Raw genomic sequence first — 27178 nt, 5'->3', positions numbered from 1 at the left:
ATTTTACAGACATTAAAAAAAAAACAAAACCCTACTCTCATGAGACATCCAATACACATTTTTCCAGCAAGAGCTCAGAATCAAAAATAACCAAGTTAATAATACTAAACTAACACTTTCAAATTACATTCTCTTCTAATACACACAATGCAAACACATACTAATCACCCTACTCATTTACATTTACTCTACATTACCTGTCTTTTCAACATGGGAGGTCTTCTGAACCCAGAGAGAGAGATCATTTGAATCTCCACCACAAGAGCTCGGCTGTAGGATATCATTGTGTTGATGATAAGATATTCCATATTTAGTATGGTCTGAGCAAAAGGCCTCACGAAGTACTCTGAAATGCCAGAAACAGGCCAGATTTCAAATCCATCAGTACTGCCTCGCAGTGACTGTCAATTGTCTGAGTGATGACTGTTTCCATAAGTGTCGAAAACCATTTCAGAGAAAAACGGCCAATAAAAATCTGCAATCAACAATTTGAAAAGCTGCTGAAATGTGCTGAATTATCAAGGATCCATGACATGCAGCCTATAGGACCTGGCAGGACCTCAGCAGCAAGCAAGAGGTCTACACTGGCACTAGAAGAAAGCCAGCTGGTGGGAGTGACCTGGCCCAGAGAAACAGGTGCCTTTTCCAGAATGGGGCAATCTGACACCAGGGGCTGACCATATATGCCATCTCAGAGGTCTCACAATAAATAAACTCAGGCAAAGTAGTTTCTATGCCTCTTGATTTTCTCTCAGACCTTTAGCTGTGAAATTCTTCCAAGTCTCATCACTCTCCTCCTGTTTGTTGGCTGTGTCAAACCATGAGCCACGAGAACAAGACCCCATGAGTTATGGGCCACCACTATCCCAGCAGCCTTAATCCCCCCTCTTTCCCATGCCCTGGCAACACTTTTCCTAGCTGTCTGCAGCCTGAAGAAAGTTGAAAAACAGATACAAGGACGTCTCTTCTGGAGAACTACTGGGAGAAAGCAATTGGGTGTAGCAAAAAGCAAGAAACCAACAGGTCCGCAGGAACTGTGGTTTCATCTCTGTTGGAAGGGCTGGCCCTCCTGCAGCTAAGATGGATGTGGACCTAAGATTCCCATTGCTCTTTCTGTTTCAGGAAACCAAAATAACAACAGGAACACCTAATTTCATCTGAAACTAGCCAGGAAATTGTGCCCCTCACATTTGGATGTGGAACTTGGCTGAGCAAACTATGCTTTCATCACCTTCAAGTTAGACTATTGCAAGCAATACGTTCTCAAGCTGGAGTTAACCACAAAAAGGCATTCAGAACCTGTAACTAGTTCATGAGACTTGTCTCCTGAGTCAGACATGCCAAAGAAAGCACTTCACACCAGTGCTCTGCGCTCCCTCTGGACTCCTGGTCCAGTTAAACAACCGGCTTCAAGGATCTTGTCTTTCAGCTGTAAAATCTTGAAATGGCCCAGGCATGGCTCACAGTCCATCTTTCTTCCTTCTTCCTCTCACTATGATCAGTAGGAACAGCAGTTAGTGTTTTCCAAAGCACCAAAAGAGATTTAGGAGCCTTTATCTTTTTACCTTGCTGTTGCTTAAGCTCTTACACCTCTCGTACATTTCTGAAAATTTTATACACACAAGGACTCTGAGAGTCTAAAGTGCACAGATCTTATGTGTAGGGAAGAGGTGTTCCCAATTGCTGGGCTCAACTTCAAAAAGGAATGTCGTTTAATTAAAAGCAAGAACTTAGTATCCCATCTCCCCATGATGTACTTGGTATCAGAAACCAGGTGATAGGCACTTTCCCTGAGAAGAGATAAATTGAAACCTCCCCCATCCTCCTAAAGCTCAGGCAAGATGACAGGTTGTTGATTAGATTCTCCCTGGAGCTGACTCACAGCCCCACTGTGGAGGGTTCAGTAGTTTACTTGGCTTCTCTGCTTCATGCTGAGAAAAAAAAACCAAACCCAAAAACAAAAAGTCCGTTGTGTGTGAAAGTATCCCAGAAGACAGGGGATAACTTTTTCCAAAACAGTTAAGTACTGTAGGAGCTACATCCTTTCCATAATACTCTGTGCCACAGGATTCAGCAGAAATATTCAGCGTGCCTCTCACTGTATATTTAAGCAGAAAATACTCCATAAAAACTCCAGCACACACAGCAAATTCTAGTCTTGTTTTCCTTAAATACAAGCTTTTTTTTCCTTTTCAATTATCTGGAGATTCAACTGAAGGAGTTGTGGATGAACATACAGAGGCACACAACTCCTCGTATTGAGAAGAAGTGATGAAAAGAAAATAAAGCTCCTTGTAGGTGAGGACTGTAGAACTCAGATATGAAGCAGACAGTGCTGGGATAAGGAATAATGAAAGCTACTGTATGGGAGTGAAAAGGGAATGTGATAGGACATACAGAGCACTTCCCACAAGGAAAGAGGATGAAGTCCCTGAAGCAGAGAGGTGGGGAAGGGAGATGTGCAGCGACACAAGGGATGGAGGGTAAGAGCTCAAGATGTGTGAAAACACATTTGGCCTGCAAAGATGTTCTCTCTCTCCCCCAGTTCCTTTTTGTAGCTGTTCCCCATGACTCCCACATCTCTCTTTGCCTCTCTGTCAGGGTCTTTTCCTCATATAACATGCTGAATTTGAAACATCTTGAAAACCAACAGAAACAAAAGTATCACTATTGCCATGACTCAAACTGAGTAGAGAGAAATGTAGAGTACAGACTTCAAAATCAACAGGATATGTTTCCGGGGTTCCTATCAGAAAGGTGTTTTGATTAGGCACTTGTATGAACCTGAAAAAATAGGGTTTTACCATCCTGCAAAATGTCAAGGAAGAAATAGTAAGTGCTAATCTCTCTTAGATAAGGCTGGTGTGGTAGAAAAGATCAAACCCAGTGTATTTCTCCTGCTGTGTAACTGTTGTCTTCTGATTTTACACTGTACCTTTCTTAACAACTTGTTCAAAAAACCTTTCAAGAATCTTCTAAAAAGTGTTCATTTGTTTTGAGAGTCGAGTCATCTTGTCTTACTCATGTGAATAGTCAAAGGGACCCACCCAAGAAAGCAGAGTTTTACTTTTTAATGTAAGCCCTGTGACTGATTGAACTGGCCTACGTTTCATACACTGCATGTTGTCATATTCCACATTTGTCCTAAACCCATCTTTTGCAGTCCATTCGAAAAACTCATTTTAATTCAACGAGGAGCAGACAAAATTTCTTCTACCATATTTATCGTTACTGACCAATACTTCACTATACAAATAGCAAACTGAAGCTAGTAAGGTAACGTAGCAAAAGCTGGGACATTCTCAGTTGGTTTCCCATCAGGGAGTGTACATTGATGTTACAGAGATGAGTAGAGCTGCCTTACAAGTAGTTGACCCACGTTCAGTTCCCGGCTGGTGGAAAATCATGGTATCTTTCTTGTAGTGACTCTGTGACCTGTTTAGCTTTCTCGGGGGGGTGAGATGATTGTGGAAGGGGAACAAGGAGGGCAGCCGGTGGCACAGAACCTGAGTATTTTCTTTCTACATCTTGTTTCATATAAGCTGTAAACTTCATTTTGTGACTAGAAATGGTTACAGATAGGTTACGAGCAATTCTGTTGTAGGAAATGCAGCCCAAATACCAAGTTTGTCTGTGTAGATCTGCCCAACGTTTACCTCAAGAGACTGAAGCAGAAGACATGACCCCTTGCTTTTTGAAAGGGCTCCCCCAAAGGACAACTACATCACAAAGCTAACAACTGCAGAGCTTTTCTTTAAAGACAGTACAGAGCTGGTATGCTAAACCAAAGAACTAAGTGAAACAGCAGCATATGGTGAATTCTCCCATAAAAATGCTACTCACTGCAAGGATGGGCAGAATCTCACCTGGTGAAAAAAGGTGCAAATCCTGTTGCTTCATAATGAACATCACTTTGAATGCAATGACCAGAAAATATTATCACAGTTGTAAGAAATACCTCACTGTCAACAAAACAAAAATGCCATGCTTCAGGCTGCAATAGGCACAGCACACCAGTGCGTATGTCTAAGAACCATAGCACAAGCTGGAGTCTGCTGGACACACACCAGTAGTGGGTAATAGAAGTCACCTGTGTCAAGTGAGGTTCCAGCAGCAGCTTGTTCATGTAGTCCGTTCTTGTTGAACGGGAAAGGTACTGTTGTCTTCAGCATCTAATTTTCTTGTTCAGAACAATTTTGGAAAGCTGTGCTTCTCAACGACTGGCATTTGTATGGCATCCAAAAAGAAGCCATGGCAAAGAGCACTGGGCAATTTGCTGTGAGGCCTGCCCCTCTATCTAACTTAATGGGTAGCAAAAGGATAATGTTCCAGCTGAATAATATTTAACATCATTCTGGGGTTTGTGTGACTAATAGCAATACTTTCTTGGTTGTTGAGTATTGCAAATGGAGGCTCTGAGCCAGTTCTTCATAAACAGCTTATTCTAGCAACATGGTGCTGATAAGTAGTGCTAATAAGGGAATCTTTACAAGAATGCTAAAACTCACAGCCTGGGATTGAATTCATGTCCTCAAACACTGTAAGTGGATCCTCCTATATAATAAGGGCTTTTACAAATCACCTTCTTCCTCTTGGGAAAAGGAGGAATATGAGAAACCCCTTAACTACCACCACTACTAAGCACACGCTTCGGTTTGCTTTCCAACAGGAAAGGATTTAAGGATCTGCCTTTTCTTTCATACAAATTAATTATCGTCTCTTTTATCTTTAAGCAAACTTAGAATAGACCCAAGGAGAACTACAAAAATATTATACTGCAAAGGCAATATTGACATAATTTTTAAAGCTGTAAAAGTCAAGCAATATGGAATGAAGGTTGAAAAGCTGTCTTTACCTCATCAGTCAAACACAGGGATTTATGAGAGCACCTACTGCCTGCAAAAGGAGGGGTGGGGAATAATAGCTCTCAGTCAAGCTCATGATGTGTTATATTCTGGGGGATGAACACAAATAGTGGGTTTGGTTTTATTTCCCCTTACTTTCTTCTGAGACTAACAGTGAGAGGAATTAGTGTCTTCTGTGCAGGATCTAACTGGTTCAAGTCTTTTTCCTCTTGCACCCTTTATCCAGATATGTAACGATAGCCAGTTAAATACTTCCATTAGCATTATCTTTGTAAATATAACTTTAGCCACATACATTTCTTACCACATACATTGATTTTATGTGTGTGCTTGAGTAAGTGTGCTGATGAACAAATGTTCTGTTTCTACAGAATTTAACACAATCTTGAAAATTTGATACCAAACAGAAAACCTCAAGTTTTACAGCAGGTGTTTTTAGCCCACACCAAGAATTTCAATAGATGATAATATTGCAGGAAGATTAGATGCAACATGGGAGGCACCAGAAATGAAGTTCAAAAGTTATTAACTTTGTTACAGACCTTGCAACCTTCAAAAGTTTAGAGTCAAGGCTACGAGAAGGTAAAGAGAGGTGTCCCCACCTGTTTGGGTTGCTAACATGGAGTGGGGAGAGTCTCCAGCTCTGCCTCACTGGGAATTTAAATGCAGAAGAGAGTGGGGAGAAGCAGGTTGAGACTTAGTCTTTCTATATTTGGGGGAAGGAGGGTTAGTGGAAGGAGAGTGTGAAAAAATTATACCATTTACCTACTTCTCCTTGTATGGGCTCCAATTAAAGTAGGAGTTTTGAAGTTCCCCAGTCTTCCAGCTGTGGCTGCCTTAACTGAGCATAGCCAAGCTGCTTTGTAGTTGCAGTGAAAGCTCATGTGTGTATGGTATTGGTTCTCAGGTCCTTTTATGCTGGATAATGCTTGCTTTTTGTTCTTCCCAGAAGAATCTGAAACAGAAAAGATTTTTTTTGTGCTGTGCCCAAAGGCTGACCTCTTTTGAGGCAATTAAACAGGTTAAGTACAAGAAAATTTAGTGGGTTGTTTGGCAGGGTTTTTTTGTAAGTAGTAACCTGTGGTACTTTTGTTTCTTAGGAAGCTGAGGGGTTTTTGAGTAACTGGCATATGAGTTGGAACCTACATTCAGCACCCATCTCCCTTTGAATATCCTGTACGGTTCTAGGTGGGCTCCTGTGAAGCTGGATTTCTGCACATCTCAGGACCCCCGTCTCACAGGACAGTCTCAGCCCTCACGTTGCAGAGGACACTTGGCCTGTAACAGGGTGAGCCACAAGTACTTGTATTTTAGTAAGAAGTGGGCCCAAAAAACTTGTTTCCTGTGGAGCAGTCAGCATCCCTGTGGTGTCTCTGTGCTGTTTTGTAAATGCAGTTCTGCTACTGCTTTTCTTACATTGGAAGCATTCATAAGGAAAGTTTTCTCTGTCTAGCTGCTTATATTCAAAAAATGCTTAGGAACCTAATATCTCAGAAGCTTCTGCTCTCTCCAGTCTGGTGGAAGTTGGCTGATATAAATTCAAAATGAATGTGGAGGAAGTAGTGCATAAGCGAAGTGATGGCATAACCCTCAGGGGAACAAAACTTCAGTGTGTATTTCAAACACGATCCCAATTGCTCTGTGTTACTACATGGGAGAAGTAACACCCAGGTCATGGGTTTATACTGAACAACGATCTAACAGACAATGACTGTAATAGACAAATACAGCCTTATTGATAACATTTGGTATTTCAATCATGTAATTATTTATACGACCCAGGAACTGAGATGCCGTTGTGTACTGATTTTCTGTAAGTGAAGGAAGTTCAGCTATTACTTAAAAAAGAAATATAGTCTGAGTAGAGAGGAGAGACATGGTGATCTCTCAGAGGCTTACTTTTTTATTGTGTTTGCCTCTAATATAAAATTGTTAACATATTCTCTCCCTCCCATGGAAGCTAATAGCAATATTAAAGCCAGTTTTACAGTTTTCATCCTGTACCTAAATCCTCCCTCATCCTGCTTGCTTCTTATATGGGACTTTTTGCCTGACCTTTTATACAGTATACATTACTCTCCTCTAGCCCTCTCTCACAAATAAACATCCCACACCTGCGAGTGGAATTTCATCTGGGCAGGAAAAATGGAAACTTCTCCTAATGGAGAAGGGTTCGTGCATGTCTCGCTGTGCCACCACCGCTCTGAGGTGCATTGCTGCATGAATGCAAGCAGTGAGCTGAGTGATATGCACCACCAAGATGTTATATTGAATAGATGGCACTGGCAGAGAGCTAGGAAAATAATGGGATGGGGTTCAGGTTACTGCATCAGCACTTCCCTCAAGCAAAAATGTAGGCCGCTGGATCTTAATAAGATAGATATCCCTATTCCCCTTTGCTGGCTTCTGTAATAACTGTAGAAAGGTAGGCAGTTTTTTGTGGCTCAAGAGTGTGAATTTAATATCCTCAGTTCTTGAGTTCCCTTGCTAATTACAGCTCACTTCATCACTGTGTATTGGAAAGGTAAGTTTTACCCTAACAGTTAAATGAGAGTAGGAAAAACTATCACAAGAGAAGCACAAACCAAAACTGCAGAAGTAGCAGACTCATAGCACCTGCTTCTGCTCTCTGTGAATTTATAAGTTCTTGGGCTTTATTACAGGCTGGCTCTGTTTAGGTTAGTGCTTGGCAAAGATGTGTTCAATATATATTCAGGAGGAGTGTGTGAATCAGTTTTCTGGCTCCTTTCAAACAGTTTCTGCTAGTCAGAACTGTGTGCACACATCCAAAAGCTAGAAAGGCTCCATGGACTTTTGGCAACATACAATGTGAAGCGACCAAGAAAATGTGCTCCAAAAGCTGAAGCTTGTACAGAAATAATGTAAATATTATGTGACAATTACTGCAAAATGAAACTTTACACATCTGTGCATCTTTGGCCTGATTTTCATTTTGATGTGAAGGACAGTGTGCTTTTTTTCTTTCCTTCTTTAAAAAGTCTGAACTTTTCACTGCTGGACCTAAAATTCTGTGTAAACTTTTGATGTCAACTTCTGCAGTCATGGAAGGGAAGCTGTTTAGAAGCATCAGTAAGGTATCAAAAGATTTCGTCTGTTAGTGCTATTTAGTTACAAACAACAGGAACATTGCCAAACAGTTAAAACAGCCCTCTGTGTTCACAGCAGGCTAGAATAGACTCTGTTTTTTCTTAGGTGAAAATAAAACATCCTAAAATCACTCTCCCCTCCTCCCTCCATGAAGTCTCATACCTTCTAAAAACATGATGTTGCCCCAACTTTGTTCCCATTTGTTAATAACTTGGGGTGGGGGAAATGTTCATTTGGAACAGCACTAAATAAACACATTGCTCTTATAAACGAAATTGGTGCAGGAGCTGAAGTTTTTTTAAACCCTGGTTGATTAAAAAATCCTGACAGATACATAGGTTAAGCTTACATATTTCATTCTACAAATAATCAGCTTTATATGCCTTGCTTAGAAAAACACGACAAGCAAGCTTTGTTATTCATTCTCTCTCATCCGCGCATTTAATAGGAAAGACAAGAAGTGCCTGTTTTCCACCGCAGTGACTTACGCTCTCTGTACAGCTCTCTGACATCCCGGCAACTTGCCCCTACACGCTTCAGAAACATCAGCACAGAAGCTTGTGGTGATAATCCCTGGTGGGCTACAAGTGCTAAAGGGTAATACCATCACACACTTGATTAGAGCCGAGACGTACTGTGTCGCGAAGGGAAACGGTATACCCGCTGCTGGGAAGCCACAGGCAGTGAGTGATATGCTCCCCCAGTAGGGCTGTCCTGCTGTGTGCTAAGTGAAGAGCTGAGCCGCTCTCTGCATCAGCTGGTTTCCTACAGGACTCTCTCATATCGTCTGACATGGATCACTAGGAGAGGCTGCGGAGGACAAGCCCAATAACTATGAGAGGACAGTGTTCAAGGAGACCTTGAAAGCAGAAATTAGAAACACATCTTCCCATTTATAAATTCTGTAGACAGATCTTTTGCTTAGGAGGAGTCTTGTGTCAGTAACCAGCTGGTAGTACATGACCCAAGCTGTCTAAATTTGTCATGGGAGGAGAGGTGTCAGAAAACAGAGCGTGCCTACCCGTTTGGTGGAGGATGCAAAGCTGGAATGGGAGCATCAGGTTCAGCTGACTATTTACAGTCTCCTAGAGACAAGGAGCCTGTGAGGTTTGTGGTGGTGGTCACTGAGATGGAGACAACAGTGCAGCTGGGCATGACTGGCTAATATGGGGTCCCTTCAGTCTACTATACATCATTAACTCCCTTTTTTACCTACAACAGCATGCTTTACAGCATGAGAGTTAAGCCTTCAGTGTCAGACCAGGATGGCTAATTTGTTTTCCTATGCCACTCCCCCTCAAACCCAACACCAGAGCCCCTGTTTTTTTGTAACATGAACTTGGAAAGACATAGCTAAACTAAGGAAGAAGGTCATATTAGGAGTATGTAACAGGAAGTATTTTACCTCTATTTTTCCTTGCCCCTTTCTTTTGCTACATTCCTCTGCAGGAAGCTACTTTGCTTTGCAGGAAGGTATGTTGGGTTGGCTATAGCCTTTGGAGTTGTCTTTTCCCTCTCAGACCCAAAAGGGGACTTGTCGACTGCACCTGGAAAGTAAGTAGGAACTGTGGCCAAAATAGAGCTGGAGCAAGGAAGAGGGTCAGCTTTCTGTCTGCTAATGCCAGAGCTGTTTCAGAAACAGTACACCTTGGGCAAGTATAAATATTCTTCTCCAGACACTCCATTTGTCTTGGCATTCTGGGAGCTGGACGTGATGGGGATGGAGTGGGAGCAGAAGAAAGGCTGCAAAATATTTTGGTGGTATAGGGCAATCTTCCTCTCTTTGGGAGCTGCTTCTTCGGAAAACTGTGATGAAGGTCAATCCCACATCAGCACTTATGAAACACCATGGATGTAGTGATGAATGTCCTTGAGGAATAAAGGTTTTCCTATCTTCTAACCCCCAATTCAATGGGAGAAGACAAAATGGCCTGTGTTGTAGGATTGGACTTTAGTGAACATAACAGCTCCCAACCCAAAAAGTGATAGAAGGCTCCTAGGAGCTATGGTTCCTTGTAGACATGGTTAATATTTCCCATCTTGGAAAACACTTTATCTCCTAAAAAAAACGAAAATTACACTTTCCCTTCCCATATGGAATACCTTGCAACTTCTGCTTATTGGGGCTTGAAAAGCAAACCGTCAAGGAGGGAAACGCAATGAGAATTTCATCTGGCCTCAAAACCATGTGAAGTTGGGGATGGATGCTCTCTTGTTAGACAACAATGCATTGCGGAGTGGGAGCAGTAAAGCCAAGTGTCTCAGCGCAGACTTCAAGAGCCCTTTTCAAACTTCTGCCTCATGGTTGAAAATGAGTGGCCTGTAAAACGCTTCCTTGTACTTTTTTTTCTTTTTTTTTTTTTTTTTTAATTGTTGCAAGCACAGAAGACAACCAAGTACTTTCCCAAGTACCCACTAGATGTCAGTGTGCTCTGCCGGTTCAGGTCCCCCAGCAGAGGCCGCCGGCCGCCCGAGTCCCTGCCCGCGCCCGGGAGCGCCCCCGGGTGCCCCGGGGCCGGGGTCGGGGCTGGGACCGGGGCCGGGGCTGGGCTGGGGGGCGCAGCCCTCCCGGGCGGCTGGGCGATGCCCCAGAGCTGAGCTCTCCTGCCACCAAGCTCCTCCGGTTTTCAAGGAAAATACTTGCGCGGTTGTTGCGTTTGCACCTTTCGGAATAAGCAGTCGGGGCTGTCAGATGGATGCGTAAAGACTTGGTGATGCCTTTGGCTGGTTGAGTCTCATAGTTGCACACCCCCTTCCTAAAGAAAATGGGGTTGAAACGTTAAATTGTCTTGGGGACGTTGCAGACATCAGTATCTGAATGGGAAACTTGTTTATTTACCACCGGGCCGCATCACCATGAAGCATTTATTAAATGACTTATCCAATATTCTTCTTGAATACGAGGCTATCAATTTTCACTGTGTTTTGTGAATGCTGTCACCAGTAAAGAGCCTTTAGGAAGTGCCAAGTCTGCAAAAGGCAGATCTTTGCATTAGCCATTAAGCTCCCTATCTTTGCCTCCCTGGAAAGGTCGTGGATGTTTCGGCCTGATGCGTTTGGTGCAAATCATTTCAAAGAGAGGAACCAGCCCAACATTGAATCCAGATGTGGATTCAGAGTCACCCAGCCTCTCCGTCCGTGCTCACAGCTGTTGGAGCTTTCCTGATCCCATGTTCTGGGCCTATCTCAATCGCAGACATTTCACTCTTGATTTATTTTTAAAAAATAAAAAAATACCACTGCCACTATATCATCAAGTCTTGGCAGATCTATAAAAATCTCCTTGTTATACTGTTTCAAGGGACTGTCTCTTGCAAAGAATATTAATATTCCTGAGGTTTAGTATTTAAGAAAAAAATCTGGAACAAACCATTGTAGGTGATGAGGCAAGAGAGAATGCCTCCTTCAGATGTTTGATTAACATTTGAACTGTAAGTTTGGCAGAGCCTTCACAAAGCCTGAACAAGTAGGTCAGGTATTTGAGCATTTGTCTATTTTATTTATTCTGTGATGGATGTACAGCGCTAGCATGAATTTTTTTAAGGGAAGCACAGTGCTGTTTAATGTAAAGCGGATTAGAGGACATAAATTAAAACTGAAATGCAGCAGGGAACCCTGCAACAGCTCTTACTAGGGCAAGCCAAATATCTGCCCTATTGATCTCATCATTACATAAAAAAATATTAGGAAAAATTTCTTAGCTGACTAGTCTTACTGAGCTGTGCAAGAGTCTCCCCAAGGTGATGCACTAGGTCCCACTGCCTGACTCACTGAGCAGCGCAGCAGACAAACCACTAGCAAACTTGGGGAACAGTTCTGGGTTGGCAGAGGATGGACCAGATGACGTAACAGTCTTTTTTTTTTTTATGTCTCTAAATTTGCATTGAAAAGCTTTCTGTTTCAGCAAACAGCAGAGGCATATGACCAACTGTTTCTAGAAATATACAATTTACTGTACTCTGAAACATATAGGACATTAGGAAAGAACAATTCCGTAACATATCTCATTAAAACTTGTTCCTTCCAAGAGACATAGAAACATTCTTCTGCCCATCATAAGACTGATATATGTTCATTTCTTGAACTCTGAAACCCTTTGTACATGTGTGTTACTAGCCACAGAAATGCACAGTCATATGGCTGTACAATTAATACAATACTATTTCTTGTTCCTAGTGTTGCTGTGACATGATTTTCCTTTGGGTGGACTTTCAGGCAGGGGAATCCTATGAGATAGCTAAGCTACAGATGTTGACTTACAGTGTCTGTGAAACAGCAGATATTGGAATAGTTATGAATAATTATAACAATAAATCATAACTGTTAGTAAGGTCAAGAATGGACAAAGTCAAGCAGGAGAAAGCATAATAGTACTTTTTACTGTGTGAAAGGACTAATGCTTTTGTGATCCAAGGCAAATTATCTGCTCAGACTCACTAAACTCTGGTAAGGGGTGATAGCATTGAGACCCAAGCTCAGCTGACTTCTCATGAATTGCCCTTGGGTTGCTGCCAAAATGAAATTTTCTGCTTCTGAAAAGCAATTCCAGCTATTGCCAAGAACGGAGGTTAAAATGGAGAATGGAGGAATTTCACAGCCCTGTGGAGTGCCAAGTCAGCCTGTGATGGGACTGCTCAGGAAAACTACTGAAGGGCAGAGGATTGTCTCGGTGCTGGGGAAGGTTATGGAGCAGATCATCCTGAGCGCCATCACACGGCATGTAGAGGACAACCGGGGGACGAGGCCCAGTCAGCATGGGTTTATGAAAGGGAGGTCCTGCTTGACTAACCTGATCTCCTTCTATGACAAGGTGACCCACTTAGTGGATGAGGGAAAGGCTGTGGATGTTGTCTACCTGGACCTTAATAAAGCCTTTGACACTGTTTCCCACAGCATTCTCCCAGAGAAACTGGCTGCTCATGGCTTGGACGAGTATACTCTTTGCTGGGTAAAAAACTGGCTGGATGGCTGGGCCCAAAGAGTTGTGGTGAACGGAGTTAAATCCAGTTGGTGGCCGGTCACAAGTGGTGTTCCCCAGGGCTCACTACTGGGTCCAGTTCTGTTTAATATCTTTATCAATGATCTGGATGAGAGGATCAAGTGCACCCCCAGTAAGTTTGCAGATGACACCAAGCTGGCTGGGAGTGTTGATCTGCTAGATGGTAGGAAGGCTCTACAGAGGGACCTGGACAGGCTGGATCGATGGGCCAAGGCCAACTGTATGAGATTGAACAAGGCTGAGTGCCAGGTCCTGCACTTTGGTCACAACAACCCCATGCAACGCTGCAGGCTTGGGGAGGAGTGGCTGGAGAGCTGCCTGGCGGAAAAGGACCTGGGGGTGTTGGTCGACAGCCAGCTGAATATGAGCCGGCAGTGTGCTCAGGTGGCCAAAGCGGTCAGTAGCATCCCGGCTTGTATCAGAAATAGTGTGGCCAGCAGGACTAGGGAAGTGATTGTCCCCCTGTGCTCGGCATGTGTGAGGCTGCATCTCAAATGCTGTGTTCAGTTTTGGGCCCCTCACTACAAGAAGGACATTGAGGTGCTGAAGCGTGTCCAAAGAAGGGCAACAAAGCTGGTGAAGGGTGTAGAGCACAAGTCATATTAGGAGCAGCTAAGGGAGCTGGAGAAGAGGAGGCTGAGGGGAGACCTTATTGCTCTCTACAACTACCTGAAAGGAGGTTGTAGCAAGGTGGGGGTCGGTCTCTTCTCCCAAGTAACAAGCAATAGGACAAGAGGAAACAGCCTCAAGCTGCACCAGGGGAAATTTAGGTTGGATATTAGGAAAAACTTCTTCACTGAAAGGGTAGTCAGGCACTAGAACAGGCTGCCCAGGGAAGTGGTTGAGTCTCCATCCCTGGAGATATTTAAAAGACGGGTAGATGTAGCGCTTAGGGACATGGTTTAGTGGTGGACTTGGTGATGCTAGGTTAATGGTTGGACTTGATGATCTTAAAGGTCTTTTCCAACCTAAATGATTCTATGATTCTAATGGCTGAAGCACAAATATGTGGATTCTGGGTTTGAAGAAACTTTATTTGAAACTCTTCGGCCTGCATCTTTGAGTGGAGGACTTGCTAGAGGAAATGTTCTCCTGGAGGAGCTTGGACATTGCATGAAAGCAGTACTCTCCCATCGTACATTCAGTTTATTAGTTTTGAATCTTAATGGTAGCCCAGGAAAGTGGAAATCAGCTGAAGCCAAGTGGTTTGCAGTGGGATATGTTGCCTGAGGACAATGGCTGTGAGAGAGCTATTCCTCCTCACCTGGTAGGTTTGTACCTTAGCCGAGGAGCTCCAGTTCAGTGCTGTCTGCACCATTGTGCTGTCTGCACCTGTGGAATTTGGGAAGGGAGAAGGCACGTGCACATGGAAACAGCTGCTCTTAAAAATCTCTGAAGTAACTGTTTATGGGAGAGACATACAACATTTTGAATGCCATTATCAGGGAACAAGTGAGAAATGGAGCAGATCTTACCCATGAGCTCTCTACTCATGTTTTCAGATGTCCATCCAGGAGCTAACTCCCTGTAAGGAGCTAAGAGATTTTTATTTCCCCCAGGCTTTTCTACCCTCTAATTTGGAGTCATTTACTTTAAAATGGACAGCTGATGCATCACGGCTAATCTCCTCCTATGCTCCCCCTGAAATGCTTCTTGGAACTACCATATTGCACTGTCTTAGAAAGGACATTTGACAAGCCTTGTGCAGCACCCTGTTTTAATCTGCTCTTGTCAACCACCACTTCAGTTAGTTCAAGAAGATTTGAAAAATATTTGTTTACAGGAATCCCAGGTGAAGAACGCTGATCTCTCACACATGCATACACAAAAATGGGAGGGATGTGTGTGTTTTGTTTGGGTTTTTTTAATGCTGCATTCAGTTATAAAGCAGGCAAGCTCAGTGAGGTTTGTAGCACGTACATTTGAATCTTCAGTTAACGAGGAATGGAAAGAGATGCGTTCACTCTGAGATGTCTCTCTCGCTTTAGAATAGCCAAATAATCTTCACAGATGTCTGTTGATTGACTCCTTCCAAATCCTTTTGGTTTTTCTACTAGCTCCAAGCATTACTTGCAAATAAGTTCTTAATGTCACCTCTGACCTGCGTTTGATCAAGTTATTAATACACAGCTACTTTTAGGCAAAAGAAAAGGGTCTTGTGACAGGGAAAACAAAAGGAAAAAATGTCATTCTGCTAGCTGGGTGAATGAAACTGTTTTTCTATGATACCAGCTAATGTGTGATCTTTGTTTGTCCTTTCACACACCTGGTTTCTTGCAGACTTGCTCGTCTTCCCCACCAAACAGTACTTAATCTTTCATAGAACTCCCTTGGGGCATTGCTTAAGCCCTTATATTCCACATATATGTAATAAGCTCTGAACATTCTGTTACCAGACATATTTTGTTGCAAAAATGGATTTTTATAACATGCCGTTAGTGGCCTGTGACCACAGCTGTCCTTGGCCATGCTGCATTGTCACAGTCATATGGGTGACAGCAGGCAAGTAGTTGAGCTGGTCAGATGCTTTGAATAAACTTTTAAAAGGAAAAAGGTTGGGCTCTTCTAGGTTTCAAAGTAAGAAGAAGAAAACCTCACCTACGTTTCCCCGTGACATTTATTTATTTATTAGCAACAGAGATGAAGAAGAACACCAAATCTTGTGAAAGCAAAACTCTTCAATTAACATTTTCACAAAGGGAGTGAGTGATAGAGGTCCTTTTCCACCTACAAAGTGCCAAAGTTGCTCTGATTCTGCAATCTCTTCTTCTGCCCTTACCCATGCAGCATAAGGAGCACTATCTTTGCAGTACTGTCTTCTCCTTTCTTGCCGTTTGTGTAAAGTGGTTCCTTGTCGTTTTGGGGGCTGGAAACAGCATCAGAAGGGAGTGGGGCAAGGCAGCTGCTGGGCTTCAGCAACACTCAGTCCTGCAGAGGCTCCTGCGAGGCAGCTGCTGCGGAACATGGACGGTAGCTGCACCGCATCTGGGAGAGTGTGCAGTTGTCAGGAGGATGATCAGAAACCAGGAGAGCAGCACAAGGCAGTGGCTTTTCATTCAGAAGAGTACTGGCACCAAGCATCTCACTGACTTAATTTGCCCAACGTGAGCCTGTCGTGGTTTAACCCCAGCCAGCAACTAAGCACCACACAGCCGCTCGCTCACTCCCCCCCGCTGGGATGGGGGAGAGAATCGGAAGAGTAAAAGTGAGAAAACTCATGGGTTGAGATGAAGACAGTTTAATAGGTAAAGCAAAAGCCACACGCACAAGCAAAGCAAAGCAAGGAATTCATTCACTACTTCCCATGGGCAGGCAGGTGTTCAGCCATCCCCAGGAAAGCAGGGCTCCATCACGTGTAACGGTTACTTGGGAAGACAAACGCCATCACTCCAAACGTCCCCCCCTTCCTTCTTCTTCCCCCAGCTTATATACTGAGCATGATGTCATATGGTATGGAATAGCCCTTTGGCCAGTCTGGGTCAGCTGTCCTAGCTATACTCCCTCCCAGCTTCTTATGCACCTGGCAGAGCACAAGAAGCTAAAAAGTCCTTGACTAGTGTAAACTCTACTCAGCAAGAACCAAAACATCAGTGTCTTATCAACATTATTCTCATCCTAAATCCAAAACACAGCACTCTACCAGCTACTAAGAAGAAAATTAACTCTATCCCAGCTGAAACCAGGACAGAGCCCTTGTGCTCAATCTTGTACGCTTCAAGCATTTCCTGCTCTGGGAGGTAAATATTGTTTGATATTCTCGTTTTACCTTCCTGCGCTTCTTCTCCATAGCGTCTTTTTCCTCAGGGAAAAGTTAGAGCTGTACATGGACATCTCCCCATCCAGTTTTCACATTCCTATTAGGTACAACTCCTAAAAAGGTTTTCTTAATTGTATTTAGACTGTGTGCCATCACAGAGTGCCTGGCACCCTACTTAATCCAGTGACCTGACTGCACTGCACCACGACTCTCCTTTGGCTTACATAGCCAGATTTTCTTCTCCTAGAAGTGGGGTGTGGGGCAGGCTGACGTATACCTTGGTCTCGCCTGATTCTGGGTGGTGTAAAAGCCTAGCCAAGGAGCTCCTTGGACTCAGAAGTTAGGAGCAATCCCAAGTCCTGCAGCTGAGAAGCAGTTTACGTGGCTCAGTTCAAAATCTGTTCTCAGATGCATGGCCTGTTTCCCTGTGCTTGTACAGTGCACCAACAATTTTCTCTAAAAGACCTCGTGTGAAAGAGGTCCATTTTTTTTGTCATAGCAACAGCCTGAAGTGAAGGACTTTACCAAAAATGTTTCACTTTAAAGAAAAATCCATTTTCTTTTCCTAATAGGAACAGAGCATCCATCTTAAAAGTTGGCTTGGATGAGAATATCTGAATGCTGGCTTTGCTATAGAACATAATTTCTTTAAAAATGGCATTTCAAAGCATATGGAGGAATGTAATTTGCAGCGAAACTGAACAGTTTGCTAATAACGACAATTATGAGTCCTGAGATGCAACATGGGTTTACAGACTGTGGTGCATATTTATTTGTGTGATAACTAAGCCACTGATTTCCCCCTTCCACAAGAAGTAGCAAACTGACTACTAGCTATTAGCAAAATAGCTTTTGTATCAATAGGAGTTGCCTCAGCATATCAAAACTATGAAGAAATCTGTAGGTGAAGATTTTACATTTTTTTTTAAACAATTTAATGTCCTTGTGGGTTATTTGAAAAGTAAAACCAAGAGTTTCTGATTTACTTTCTGAATAGTACCCAGTCAATCAAGTATGTTATATTGCCAGTCCCAGAAGTCAATACACCTGTTAAGGTTGGCAGTGCCTGTTAAATACACAACCCATCAAGCTCTATCACCCAGAAACATGAGAGAGTAAAGCTGGCACTGGTCTCAGTTTCAGTTCTAAGAATTGCAGCCCTATGGTCTTCTATATTATCTTAACAGATACCAATCTGGTTACAGTTTGTGATCAGGATTATGCAGAAGTCTCCTCTGTGAGTAATTTCTGAGGCAAAAATTCGGTTCTTGTTTGGGTTATTCTTAAGGGTTATTGAATAATTTTGAAATGTAGTGCCAGCTTTATCATCAGAGCAATCTTCCACAAGGGGATATAGACACATGTGAAGGTGTAATGTTGTAATCATTGCATCGCTGTGTCTAAAACTGATAGTTACTTGTTCATTTTCTGTGGATCTTGTACAGAAACTTGCCAGTCCTATCGGTTTGTTAATGAGGACAAGCCTACACAGCATGGCTAAAGATCCCTGAGGATGAAGGAAGCAAGGGTGCAAAAGTAGCTGCAGAATCAGTCCCGCTGACTAGCAGGGTCTAATTCTTGCTTTTCAGCAATCCGTATGCCAATGGTGGAGGAGTCACAAAAAGAAAACACATCTCTGAGGTATAGCAAATAATCCTCACATTACAGGCTGAAATCAAGCCTGTTTTATTGTGATCCTAATCTCAGTCCGCCACTTCCACATCTAAACATTGTGCACACATCTGCACAGAGGACAGCCTCCTGCACCAATCAAGGGCCAGTACTGCAGCAGATAAGGAGCGTGAGCGTGCTTGAGCTGTATTAATCTATTATCTTCACTTTTTCTGTCTTTTTTTTTAAGCGTTTGAGTCTCAACCTAAGCAGCTATTCAAACTGTTGACGTAGTTTGAAGGTTCCTCAGAGGGTTCCTCCTTTTATAAAGACCATGTTACAAACATTAAATCCATAATTATATACAAAATTAGATGCTGGGCACAAAGCCTATCTCTAAATCAAACTGGCGTGAGGCAGGGTGGTGTTACGGGAACAGGCTCAAAATCAAGTTACGAACCATGACTTGGCTCAAATTCTCTCCCTAGTCCTCAGTCATTAGGTTTGATATATACAGGAATTTTGCAAGGACACACTGGAATTTCCAGTTTATTTTTGATCAAAGTATTCATAGAATGGGACAGGAAAGGTTTGGCAATTCAGAGACAAGTTCTGTTATCACTGAGATTTCTTTAGGACCATAAATGTAACTATTCCAATTAAATTTGCTAATAATTGTGTCCTAGTTTCAGCTGGGATAGAGCTAATTTTCTTCTTAGTAGCTGGTATAGTGCTGTGGTTTGGATAATTAGAATGAGAATAATGTTGATAACACGCTGATGTTTTGGTTGTTGCTGAGCAGTGCTTACACCAGTCAAGAACTTTTCAGCTTCCCATGCTCTGCCCGGTGCACAAGAAGCTGGGAGGGGGCACAGCCAGGACAGCTGACCCAGACTGGCCAAGGGGCTGTTCCACACCATAGGACATCACGCTAAATATATAAGCTGGGGGAAGAAGAAAGAAGGGGGGGACGTTTGGAGTGATGGCATTTGTCTTCCCAAGTAACCGTTACGCGTGATGGAGCCCTGCTTTCCTGGGGATGGCTGAACACCTGCCTGCCCATGGGAAGTAGTGAATGAATTCCTTGCTTTGCTTTGCTTTGCTTGCATGCACGGCTTTTGCTTTGCCTATTAAACTGTCTTTATCTCAGCCCACGAGTTTTCTCACTTTTACTCTTCTGATTCTCTCCCCCATCCCAGCGGGGGGGAGTGAGCGAGTGGCTGGGTGGTGCTTAGTTGCCAGCTGGGGTTAAACCACAATTGTCTTAGGAAATGTGAATTTGAACCTTCCTGGTAGATCAGACTGACAATTAGGGTGCAGCTACATTAGTGATATCCTGATCATTGCCACTTACCACCCTTTGGCTCACAGCACAGAGCAGTCTCTGAGTATAAAAACTGGTTTCCTTTTGGATTAAATGAAACCAGACAATGTGTTCCAGTGTTGCTCTTAATGCTCTCCAATTATTTCTACATATTCAATCCACAGGCCCAGACTTGAAACATGTATCATCTGCACATCAGATACTCAACACCATTTTTTCACTCTATAAATCCACTCTTATCAGGCCACATGCTTGCTAATGTAGATGTACCCTTAGATTTGCAGTTTGAGAGTTTAACAAAAATCATTTGGAGAATATTTCTGAGAGATCCTCAGATTCAGCGGTACAAAGCTCTTGGCCATGGAGCTGTGTGCCTTTGCAGCACTTTGCGATTTAAAAGCTGTCTCTAAAATACATAGAGTTGTGCTGTGTGCTTCGAATTTGCTGACGATTGAAGGAACCAGAACTGAAGTTTGAGTGTGTGAGTTTGCAAGTTGTCTCTTTTGACAATGGATAATGTATTAGCACCTAATGACTTCTGCTTTGCCACTGGTACCTGAGAAGCACAACAGGATTTCAGTATGTAAACAAAGCTTAAAGGCTTGGATAGAGAGGAAAAACATCAAAAATAGAGGCTGTGTTGACGAAGTGGCCACATCTGAATACATAGCAAGCTGATTTCTAAAACCTCTGGTGTTCTTGTATCATCAAAATTTTAAAAGAGAGAGATAATTTGTAAAAATATATGAATCCTTTGTATTTTAATGGATGAGAAAAGATGATGGGGGAGCGAAGCAGGGGAAGAAAGTGGACAAAAATGAGGGAAGTAGGCACTGGTATCTTATGGTAAACTTGCTAAACTGAAAAGAACTGGGGCAAAAAAAAGAGACCAGAAGCAAAAGCAGCATTTTGCTGCGGTTTTGTCTGCGTCTGAATGTAAACAGAAGTAATACTCCTTGCCCCGTCCCCAATTTTTGTTAGCAAATATTTGAGCTAGTTAAGATTCAAATCTAAGAACAGCACTGGGTACAGAAGCTTTTGGACAAATCAGTCAGTCAAGTCTTTCTGCCCATGTGACTAGACATCATCTTGAGCTCTTATACATGTGAAATTCCCTGGTTTATGAACTAAGCAGTCTGGGTAAAACAGCAGGTATTTCAGACATTCAGTCCTTCACTTCGTATCACCCAAAACTTCTGTGGCCTCCCCGTCCCATACTTAGCTGTAGTCAAGCCATTTGCCAAGAAAGTGCAAAGGGTGTTTCGTAAACACATTATTACTATACCCTGGATAATATGTGCTCTATGGAGATACCTCATGCCCGCTCCCAGCTTGTCTTGTGGAATGCTCCTGCATATGTACGATGCTGTATGTACTCAGGGTCCACGTTCAAAGTCGCCTTTCTGCAATTCCTTGCTCTGCTGTGCGTGAGTCTCTAGACAGCAAACTATGCTGCAGCACAAGCCTGGATGAGGTTTTCTCCTAAACTGAACTATCCAAAACAGAAGCCATTCCCAAACCATCTGTATATGCAACTGGTATTTACTCTGAGTTTTAAAAAAAAAAAAAAAAAAAAGGCGATAAATTGCATGTCTACCAGAAGACTCATATGTTTGAATACCATTGCTCTGCTAAACCAGGCTTTTAGGCTCTGTGCTCTTTGCCCTGCCTGCTCTCTTCCAAATCTTCCTCATGCATATATAACCAATCGCCCACGGACTGTGCAGAATTGGGCCATGTGTTTAAAGGACTTTCAGGATTTTCTCGCTCATACCTTAAGTTATGGCAGCAGTTAGGAGTGGCTTAAGAGGTAAGATGAGCATCCAACATGACTCACCAGAAGCTCTACTGACCCTGGTTTTACCTGTTTCAGTAGGCAGTTAGGTGACCTTGACAGAGTCTTGAACTACATCCTCAGCAGACAGGGATGTAAAGCGGTGGACAACTTTATTTTTACGTGCTATCACCACCATCAGGTGATCAATCAATGTGCACCACTTGCGAGCAGGATAGCCTCAAATTTACTACCTGATTTGCCATTCACTGAAGTATTTTTAACCTTTTCACATCAACTTGCTCTGAAATAAATAGAGGCTTAATGTACACTTCTGTTCAGAAGATGAGTCTTTTGTGAAAGGCTGTGGTTAATCGCCACAAGGGGCTGCAAAACCAAATCTTTTTCTCTGTCTGGTAATAACAATATGCCTTTAATTTGGCCAAGACTTGATTTTAATAACTTGTCTGCTAAGTAAAGAGAGTGTAGATGATTAAAAAAAAAAAAATCTTTCGTTTTTCCAGAAGTTCTGTGATAACTTGTTAAAGTAACTCTAACAATTACTACTGTAATTGTGTAAAGTTTGGTTGTTCATCACAGATGTGATAATGTCACAGACCTGGACCACCCTGTCAGCTTGTCAGCTTTAAAATATTACTCCTCGAATAATGAAAAATTGCCAGCTTCTCAGTATGGCTTTTTGATTTATGGGTAGTTCCTCAGAGATTGATTAGTTGTTTTGTTTTGTTACCTGGAATGAATGATGAATATTTTAAAAAATACTTAATGTTGGATCTAGTGCAAATGAGATAATTTTACAGTGACTTGTTTAGTTTTTTCCAGAATAATTGGACATTATTACCTGCCCACCATGCGTGAACTATAGGTCTCTGGAGGGGCTAAATAGCTTCAGTTGATGTTTCCTTAATATTTCAATGTAGTTCATCTGCACTGTTCATACAGGAGCTTTTACCAGATGGTTAACCAGCCCTGTAATGACATTTCACATTTCCCGTCTATTACTCACCAATGGAAAATGATACAATTTGATTCGCTGTTCACCGTAACTTATGACTGACTCACTTGTGTACCTGTAGTAAAGAATCGTGGCCAAGTGGCCCAGCGAGGTTAAATTGAAAGAGAGTTTCCTGTTACCTTGAATGGGATCAGTACTGACATCTACAATACTGAAGCAAATAATTTGCACTCTTTTTTATGATTTAAGAACAAATCCCGGGAAACAAACTGGGCTTTATTGGGCTTTTCCTGAGATGATTTGGCAAATAAGACACTTGGATAGCTACCCCGAGAGTGATTTTTAAAAAATTCCTGAAGAATCCATTATAATTTGAAACTGCTTTTAAACCTCTGGCTCTGCAGGTGGAGGTGGGAGAAGAAGGAGTCATAGTTAGCTGTGAGGCCATGAATAGCTGACCTTCATTTCTGAAAAATATACTATTTGTTCAATTCCTAAACATCAAGGCACGTCTCTCCCCTATCCTTTGGCTTCCCTGACCGTGTCCATGTTGTTTCAGCCCCTGCAAGGCAGCCTCCTGGAAACCAAGAGCCGCCTCGGGGCATTGCCCCCAGCAGGGAGGCACCACTGCTCTCTGTCTCCTCAGCTGCTGGGAGACAGCGGGGAACAGATGTCGTCTCACCTTTGGTGCGTTTTGGGCAGGGGGGAGGTGAGGGCAACATGTAATCCAAACTTATCTTTGTCTCCACTGGGCAGTGTTTAAGCAGGGCTTTTTTAATAGTTTATTTTTACTGGAGAGTTTCATTATGCTGCTTTTACAAATGGACCTTTTAGATACGCAGTGTCCTTGTGTCTGATAACCTATCAGTATTTTATTTGTCACCAAACATCTTCAGCATGGAGAAGGCAGTGGTAAAAGCCCACTTTGGGGAGACATTCAGAAAACTGCTGTTTCAAAACATAATCCTGCCTGTGTGCTGTCAGAAGTTGCACATCAGGAGCTGCATCTGTAGGAAAAAGACTGTTTTCTCTTCCTGCTGTCCTTGTTATTCACCTTTGAATCTACACTCCTCTATCTTCTTCCTTTTCTGTCTCTATACAATTTCCAGTTTGACTATGTTGTCTCAGCTCTGGGCTGTTCACGTTGGTTGAAGGCTCCTACACCCATGTTTGTTCTATACTAGTCTAGTTTTGCAAACTCTGGTCTTTCCTATTTGACCTCCATCCTTTGGCAAAGTGAAGAAAGATGTAATTGCAGCAATCAGTAGCCTTTGTTCTGTTGGTAACAGCTCTGAGGACTGGCTAGTGGAAAGGCACCTGGACTGGACCCCTGGGATCACAGAGCCCAATCTTTCACAGCTACAAGCATGAAATAGAAACTTTGTCTGGAGACCCCCCAAAAAACCACTGCAAGCCCCAAAATCCTCCTCAGGACCCTTTAGCAAACTTCATAAGTAAATACAAGAGACCCATACCAACTTCAGATATTACAGTGTGTCCCAAGAAGAGAATGAAGACATCACCAATGGCTTCAGACACTGCTTTAAGTGGAAAAGCTTCCATAATCTGAAGGAGTGGACCCTGTATCGAGCTGGTGAGGAAGGGAACCGTACAGGAGGAAGCCTTCCTCACTTTCTGGAACTTGCCCAAATTGCTGGGTTGTCTCAAGAGCTCTCCACTTTTCAGTAACCTGATCCTACAGAAACCTTTTGTTCCAACATTTCTTTCCTGGCTAATGTCTGCTTTGCAATGTGGCTACTTGACATGTGGATTACACTTCTATCCAGTATTCTTTCTTTGCTCATTAAGTGTCTGGCCTCTTAGAGTTTTCTTGATTTGAATCTTTGGGATCTTGTTGAACACAGCTATCTGTAGGAGTCTTTGTGATAAATGTATATGCTAGGAAATCATTCTGTTATGATGGCAAAAAATGGGTGTGGGATGACTGCTGTTTACTGTTTGAATTGTGCTACTTTATTGTTTCTGTCTGTGTTATCTCCTTCCCTGTCTTCTCCTTACAGGCTCTTTTGGCCATGACTGCCTACTTATTGTGTGTACTTTACCAAATGCCTCGTTGAAGTATCTAAGTGTTGCTGAAGTCTGTTATGAAAATTTGACATGATAGAGAGCAAAGAGAAGAGAAGATCATATTCAGAGTTGCACCATATTATTTTGATGTCAGAAAATCAAACTGAAAGGAGACCCTTTTTCCACTTTTCTGTTAAAAAAAAAAAAAAGCTCATTTTTATTCATAAAAGAGGCTGCTTCTTTAGCTGGAAAGAATTTTTCCCCTCTCACTAGGAATATAAATAATTTGAGCAGAAGAGAACAGAGAAGCCACATTAATCATGTATGTATGGATATATTTTATTTCAAAATTATTTTCTTAAATCTAAAAAACATTCATGACTGTCTTATTCAAGTACAGTAGTTTTCATAATATAGTGGACATATATAAGTATTTATTTCTTTCCTTAGAGACTTGGGTTTAAAAACATTTTTCTTTTTAATATCCAAAATTCATGTAAGGTTTAGGATTGACTTAGGTTGAAGTCATAATTCTTAAAACGCTTGTGCATATGCTTGACTTCAGGAATGTAAGTCTCTTTCAGTTCAATAGAACAACTTTGTCTAAGTTATATGCTTAAAGAAGATCAAAGCCTGGACCTAACTTTCCAAATAGAAGTTACAAACATTAGTTATAATGATCTAAGCCATGGGGGGAAGAAAAAAAAAAGCCTTTTTTAAAACAACTGTAATTTCAAATGGGTAAGACAGGATAAACTGTAGGTGAGAGTTGGAGCCTGGATCCGTGCTGGTCCTGTGAGTTATCCCTGCATGAAAACCAGCTTTTGCTGAAGAAGTGGAAGGCAAAGCAGGGCAATGGAAACCAAGAGAGATGGCAGAGAACGGAAAAAAGTTGAGCTCGGTGAGGCTCAGAGTGTTTCCAACTCTTTCAAGTGAGTTTTAGGCTGTAAAAAGAGGTGGAGAACCACTGCTACACATAACACTCCTGACTGCTAGTTCCTTTGCAAGCCCAACTTTGCCATGCTCGTAAAAGCTTCAGTAAAGATCCCATTGCACCCACTGAGAAGGGTTGGTAAGAAATTATTTTGACTTGAGAAAATTGCAAGGGCTTGATAGCCATCATTTGGAGAGGCACAGAGTCTTGGCTGTCTTTACCCACTCTTTGCTGTAGCTCCAAGCAAAGCAGGATGGCTGTAGAGCCTCTGTTTGGCTCTGCGGTGAGCAGGGGGGAGGTTTCCAGAGGCACAGAAGGGGATTAAGCAGACAACCAATGCTGGACACCCCTGGTAGAGAGGCATCCTTTCCTCTTTGTGTTGGTCAGAATTTTTTCCATCTGCCTTTTCCACAGTGACGGCACAGTGAAGTTATCAGAGAGTTCGTGTGGCTGCTAAAGAAGTTCAGGGCTGATTTAAGGGAGGGGGGTGCTGGAAACTTTGAAAAAAATTAATTTCCTGTGGAAATATGTTTTGTGTAGTGGTGAAATACCAGGACCTGAACATGCTTCTGGTTTTAATAAAAATGTTTAGGGCTTGGCTTTTGTCTTTTGTCAGTTGAAGAAAATTCAACCATCTCCACTACAAAGCATCTTCTCCATGTGAGAGAGCAGATGGAAAGTTTGGTTTCCCAGATGGTGTCCAGGGATTTTGCAGTAATGGATGGTCATTTTAACTGCTCTCCCGTGGAGATCTGAGCCGTACATGAAGGAGGGAAGGCAAGGCTCCAGAAGCAGCTACTGAGCACAGTGCGTGGTGGTGGAAATGGGGAGGCTCCAGAGATACAGCCGGAAGGAAGAGTCATTGGATGCGCCTGAGGCAGACAGGCGAAGGCTGGAGGAAGAGGAAAAGGGAGTATCTCTAAAATCGTGCAGCAGCAGGAAGAGTATCTGAAAGAGCGGAGATGAGACCACACAGACCAACAGATACTCTCTGGGATGCCAGTGACATCCTGCAGTAGTGGCATTCACCCAAAAAATTGTACTCATATTTGCCTTATTACTGTAGCCTTTATCGCTAATGCTGTCCACATATATTTCAGTCTGTGGGGAGAGAGATTATTATTATAATATATCCTCAAAGCATAGCAGTAAATATTTTTTCTACAGCCTTTATAATGCACACAGAGTCTTGGTATAGACTTGGATGGTGTGCCAATTTGCCGTTTTCTTGCAGGGGGCTCCCTGGGATGGGCTTTTCATCAGCTCTTCCCCCACAAACACTGCCCCCAAACTGCATTGATTTAGGCACCCAAACTACTGAAACCCATTTTTTCCCTAAACATTTGCAATGCAGTGTGGGTGGTAAAAGATTTTGAATGCTACAGGTCATGCAGTGCTGTACTCAACAGGAGTACTGATTTCTTAGTTCTTTATTAGAAACAACCAAATAAAACTCGATTAAAAATGTATTCAGTTTATTAGTTTTCCTAGTTCCTGAATGCCTACTAGCAATTTGCAATTATTTAACACTTACTTGTTCTAATTTACTCAACAAATATTTTAGTGTTGCTTGCAGTCATGGAATTTCTTGAAGAGTTTGCTATACACTTGCAGTACTTCATATTCAAAATTTGAAATCTATATAACAGTCGAGACCTAGCACTTATATTAATGTGTGTTCTCTGTTACATCAGTAAGCAAGTGCAGTTTTTTCAATTCTGGGTAGGAAATGAAGAATTTGAAGCCTCTGAAGGTTTTTATTTCCCAACTAAAGAAATACTTTTTTTCCTTTTTCTTAAGAG

The sequence above is a fragment of the Platalea leucorodia genome (assembly GCF_965183815.1).
Source record: "Platalea leucorodia genome assembly, chromosome: 2".
Lineage (NCBI taxonomy): Eukaryota > Metazoa > Chordata > Aves > Pelecaniformes > Threskiornithidae > Platalea > Platalea leucorodia.
This window is presented reverse-complemented; position numbering follows the sequence as displayed.